General features: G+C 41.5%; 1 long non-coding RNA gene across 1 annotated transcript; it reads left to right on the forward strand.

The window, feature by feature from the left end:
- Positions 1-1232: 1232 nt before the first annotated feature.
- Positions 1233-4542, forward strand: LOC137481573 (uncharacterized). Its single transcript, XR_011003553.1, has 3 exons — positions 1233-1483; positions 1609-1692; positions 3134-4542. It is a non-coding gene; the product is annotated as an uncharacterized lncRNA (long non-coding RNA).
- Positions 4543-5640: the final 1098 nt, after the last annotated feature.

Here is a 5640-nt window from a genome sequence, read left to right on the forward strand (position 1 = left end):
CCTCCTGTTGAAAGGACAGGATCCTACAGCAAAGCTCTGTGACATGAGACACAGAGAATGCACAGTAATTCAGAATTTCATTTGATTTCTATCCAAATAAATTGAATCAAGCAGATTACAGAATAATTACAATTCTCTAAGTCAAAGAAAAATTCTGCAGCCTTTTCCCAGAATCTGCTTTGTGACTATCTTTAAAAAAATGCTAGAGGATTTGCCAATGCAGTTTACATGCTTTTTTAAGTGGCTTATTTCATTAGGTTTCTTAGAGCTGAGGGACCTCATGAGTGTGCACTTCATCCCCTCTGGGCAATAGCCCCTACAAAATTATTGATTTCACAAGGTTGGTAATTCAGCTGGAGTGTCAACCTCAAAATCCATGAGAGAGACCTAAACATAAAAGACTTGACTTAAGATCATTCTGCCTGGCAAAAGCTCCAAGGTTTTCCATGCCTAGGAAGTCTTCCATTTCAAAACACAGGAACCTTTGAGTGGAATATCAGCAAGGTGGTTATGGCACTGGTGAAGCAATAGAACCCTTGAAGGCTCACCACCAGCTTTTACATATAGTGCTCTGCTCATAAATTGAGAGAGACTTCAATGGAAATGTTTGCATTTCAACACAAGTCTCCTTGGTGAGTGATCTAGCTTGTCTCTAAGATCAAAGAAATGTGCATTAACATCATCTGGCTTGCAGAAGAAAACACACACAGAACCCACCCATAACTCAAACTGCAGTGAACTACACAAAAGCGGCCAGGGAAAACAAGAGGAAACAGAACGGATAAACCAGATCATCCTCCAGAAACAGGACTAAATACAGATGCAGATTAGCCTGGCAAACTCAACATTTCTAGGAAGTGCTGATCTGTCACTGTATTGCCAAAATTAGAAAAATGTGTAGGAAGCAATTAGCTACTGTAGCTTCTCCCTACTTAAAATTATTGTTCAAGCCTATATTGTAATATGTGGTTGGTCACAGCAATTCAGTATGTAAATGCAGGCATGAAAAATGCCATTTATTCAATCTCAACTTCAAAAAAAAAAATCAAATTGAGTCGAGAGAAATAACAGTTCTTTTCTTGACCATTCTGCATTTACACTTCAATTCTATTCCCAACAAGCAGCTTTGCTGTGCACATTGTATGTGTGTCCTCCATAATTAAAGCTTCATTTGAACCTCCCCCCTCTTTCCACAACACTCTTAGTTAGATCAAAACAGTAGAGACAAAAACTGAAACATGCCTGGGGTGCAGGAGAGAACAAGACAGACTATTTAGTGAAGTAGGCTAATGGTGTTGTGGAGGAAGGGGGCTGATTTTCACATCTCAGAACTGTTTAGCCTGCAAATATTACTGAAATCACATCTGGGAACAAAGCTGTGCTTTAAGTAAGTTCACCCATGAGTGTTGCTAAGCAATGGAGAAAAGATGAGGGAAAGGGAGGGTGCCTGACTTTAGGATTAGGAGGATGGATAGAAGATAAAGCTATGCAGAAGCCTTACTTTATTTAGAAAAACTTTCAAGTTCTTTGATTTATTGCCTGTCTTCCAAACTACTTGTACTCCGATTAATCAGGTCTCATTCATTATCTATCCCAACGCACACCCAGCACAAAGAGAGGTGCTGCATCCTGGAACACTGGCACAAGCACTTGAGCACCAGACCTGCCAACATCTGTCTCTGGATTTAACAGGTAAGAACAGGAGAAGCTTTCCTGATGCAAATACTACAGAATTTAATGTCTATCTTTTAGAGAAATACTGCAGATGCTTGTTTTTATGTAACTTAAATTATGCAGTGTATGGGAAATAAAATACTTGTGATAGTCAATGCTTGCTCTAACACTATTCTTACGCTGGTAGTTACAGAAAAGTGAAGTATTTTATCTTATAAGATCAATAACTGTCATATCTTCACCTTACTTAAATCAAGTTTTTCTGTCCACTCTCTACTGGCATCTTGATATTGTAAAAGTTTCTTGTTCTGATTTAGCAAGATTTCTTCCAATCCTTAGGAAGGCAACTACACATTTTCAGCTGTAGACAAACACATTGCCTCATATTATTTCCCAGAAAACATTTGTTGCCTTGTTCAGCTAAATGCCTCCATAAACTATAGCATGTACATTTGTAAAGCATGCATTGTTGGAACAGTAAATTGAATTCTTTGATTCATTTTTACCGGGCAGCAGTCTTATTCTTTTTTTTTTTCTTTTTAATCATCATAAATACTCCAGAATGCTCATCTCTTTATTACTCAGCATTATATTCCATATGCTAAGGCATTTGCAGCCTCACAGGTCATTTCATAGGCATTAAACTTTTACTGTATACCTGTCTTTTTAACATTTGCTAATAACTCATCTGGAAAGAGAGTGACATTTGTTGCTGAGTAACAGATGTCTGCACACACAGCATGAACTAGGAGCTCTGAAATCCCAGATTATGATTAACTACATAGTCAGCATTCTAGTTAGAGATATTATGAAGGCCTTTCCCAAAACTCAAGATATTCAAAACCTATCACTTCTGCAGCACTCCAGCAGCGTTCCCTACATATGGGATGCATTTCCCTGACAGGCAAATGGCATTTAACAGACTAAACAATAGAAACTAATTAAGAAGATTGAGTGTTGTAATCACATTTTTATTTTATGCACCTTTAATGCTTTCAGAAGCAGAGACTCTGAACCAAACATTTTAAGCTCAAAGAAGCGTGGACACTGTAGAAAGGCAAATTAAGCCACATGCTGAAAAAACAACCTACAAGTTTTCCTCTGAAGTGTGATAAATTAATTACTGAGATTGGGAAGTTTCCCATGCCTAACACATAAAATAGGTCACCTCTTGTACTATATTTTATTTACATACACAGTCAGAAGCAAATCTATGGGCAGTTGCTTTAGAGCTGAACAGGCACAGTCATATAATTTGTCATCCTCCAAGAACTCATCCAGGCAGTCCAAAACAAAGTCATCAAGTGGAAATATAGACCAGGATGGAAGAAAGATGCTTTGGATAAATTTCATATAGCAAACCTCTTGAAATGGATGGCATGTAGAAAATGCACTGAGATCCATCATGTTGCATTGCCTAATTGACTTTTTTCCCCTTTTGCTTTCTCTTAATGAAAAGCAAGGAATGAGAGAAGAAGAAATCTTCCCTATCAGCAGCAGCAGGGGTTGCTGCAGCAAGATGATAATTCCCTCCTGCTACTCTGCTGACAAGCACCAACCTGCACAGGAAGAGCTGAGCACCTTAATCACAGGATTGAAAAATGCAGCAGTTCCTAAAGTTCACCTTACCTTGGCTGATTTACATTAATTTAGGATGAACTGTCTTTCAGTGGAATAATGTTGTCTATGGAAGATAACAGAGGAGGAAAAATTTAGTGGAACTTCTAGTTTCCCTGTGCATAATGTGCAAGGATCTATGTATATAAACAGTTTTGGAGCATCTTAGATAAGCAAGGACTATTGAATTCCTTAAAAGCACAATGCAAACTTGAGGGCTCCTTAATTCCATACTAAATGTTTTCTAAGTGCCACACTTTCAAATACACACCATTGAAAGGATAAAAAATACATTAGCAACTGGCAAGTCAGGGTCCAATCCAGTGTCCATTGGAACCATCAAAAATCCTGTGACAGAGGCCTCAAGGTTTTGGCTCTGGCTTTTTCATCTTTCAGATTATCATTTATAACAAAGGCACTCCATAAGGAGCTGCTAAGACAAATGCAAATCTTGTGTCAAAGACAGTCAGACACCCCCCAAAATTAAAAATTTGAGCACACAGCAGCTTACAGGCAGCAGCTTTGGGCATGTGGCACAACATCTGCTACAAAAACACTAGAAAGCAGACCTGCGGCAAACTGGAGCGGTGCCAGCCCTCAGATTATCCCCCCTCCAAGGCTGTCAAGTGAATGGACAGATGGCAGCCGATGCACTCACAGGACAGTTAGCTCAGTTAACAATCAAGTATGCTAAATGATTTCAGATTCACTCTGCACCAAGCATTGTACTCTCCAGTGAACCATTAACACTGTGTCCTAATAGAAATATGGTTTGGTATGAAGGAACTGGCAGATCCTGTATTTTACAAGACAGTTTCTCTGGAACAATTTGTCAGGGAACATTAGATCTGCCTTCATGAATAAAGTGAGAATCTGCCAAGTTTGCCAGGCGGGTTTGTTCATAATTTTAATTTTGCAGTGTTTGAAGAGAGAGGATGGAAACAAGCAGGAAGATGCAGGTCAGTTATCCACACAAGCTGCTGCCAGGCACACACTCAGTGGAAAGCAGGAGGGGTGTTAGGAGCACACAGGATCTCACACCACAGCAGCTATGCCCCTGCAGTAGGGCATCACACGGCTTTCCTGGACAGGACAGCTATCACAAGCAGCCTGCTGGGTGACACACTTGTCACCCAAGTGCACAGATGTGACAACTCATCCCAGAAAAGCTAATGGTTCTTGGGGTTAAATGGGAAAAGTCTATAAAGAAAATTTGGCCCTCATATATCAAGAGGGCAAATAATTCAGCACATAGCATACAGGTGGACTTTTGGCCTCAGCATCACAAGATGCATCTTTAAATTCTTCCCCCTTCCCCTAGATATGATCGCCTTTAAGGACGGTTGTAGATTTATTGACAAATTTATTCTATTGATTTACTTTTCCATAAATCAGCAGGGCAAGAATAGTCTTTGAAAAAAAATGTTGGTTTCTTCTCCCACCTCCACCCTCTGCTCCTGTTGCATAGCCCTTTCATCTGTCCACCCAAAATCCTATGTAGCTAAACAGCTGGTCAAAAGTGTAATATAATTTATTTATTACATATTTGGCTCCCATGACCATTTTATTCATCATTGTGGCACCTAATAAATACCCTGAGAAAATACACAACCAACAGCCCTTTTCTGCCTGCATTGGAAAAATCCTTCAGCAGAAAGCAGGGGAGAAATCCAAGAAAAACAAGTGGAAAAATAGAAGGACAGGGAAGAGAGAGAACTTAACTCTGTTGAAGGAGGTAGGAGTTGTGCCATGGATACCAGAAAAGCAGCACCTCACACTTATCTGTTATCTCAGTTCCAAAGAGTAGGACTGAGGCAAACTGGAAAACCTAAAGCATTTCCAGTGGGCAATCAACAAATGAGTTCCCCACACAGTCAGGTAAGTGCCAGCTGGAGAGCAGCAGCTTCCGACCAGTGCAGTGAGGTCTTGTGCCTTGGACTCACACCCAGAGCTCTCCCAGAGCACAGAGCTCATAGTGCTGCAGGTGCTGAGCCCAGAGCAGCTGCAATGCACGGCGCAGGGCTGCAGGAACGTGCCCTGGGCTCACTGAGAGGACACCACACAGGTGCACATCTCTGCCCAGAGCAGCTGCAATGCACGGCGCAGGGCTGCAGGAACCCACCCTGGGCTCACTGAGAGGACACCACACAGGTGCACATCTCTGCCCAGAGCAGCTGCAGCTGCAGGAACGTGCCCTGGGCTCACTGAGAGGACACCACACAGGTGCACATCTCTGCCCAGAACAGCTGCAATGCACGGTGCAGGGCTGCAGGAACCCCCCAGCAGGGCTGTGCCTGCCTGGGCTCACTGAGAGGGTTTTACACAGCTCTACTCCCTTTCCCTTTCTGC

This window comes from Anomalospiza imberbis, chromosome 13 (assembly GCF_031753505.1).
Source record: "Anomalospiza imberbis isolate Cuckoo-Finch-1a 21T00152 chromosome 13, ASM3175350v1, whole genome shotgun sequence".
Classification (NCBI taxonomy): domain Eukaryota; kingdom Metazoa; phylum Chordata; class Aves; order Passeriformes; family Viduidae; genus Anomalospiza; species Anomalospiza imberbis.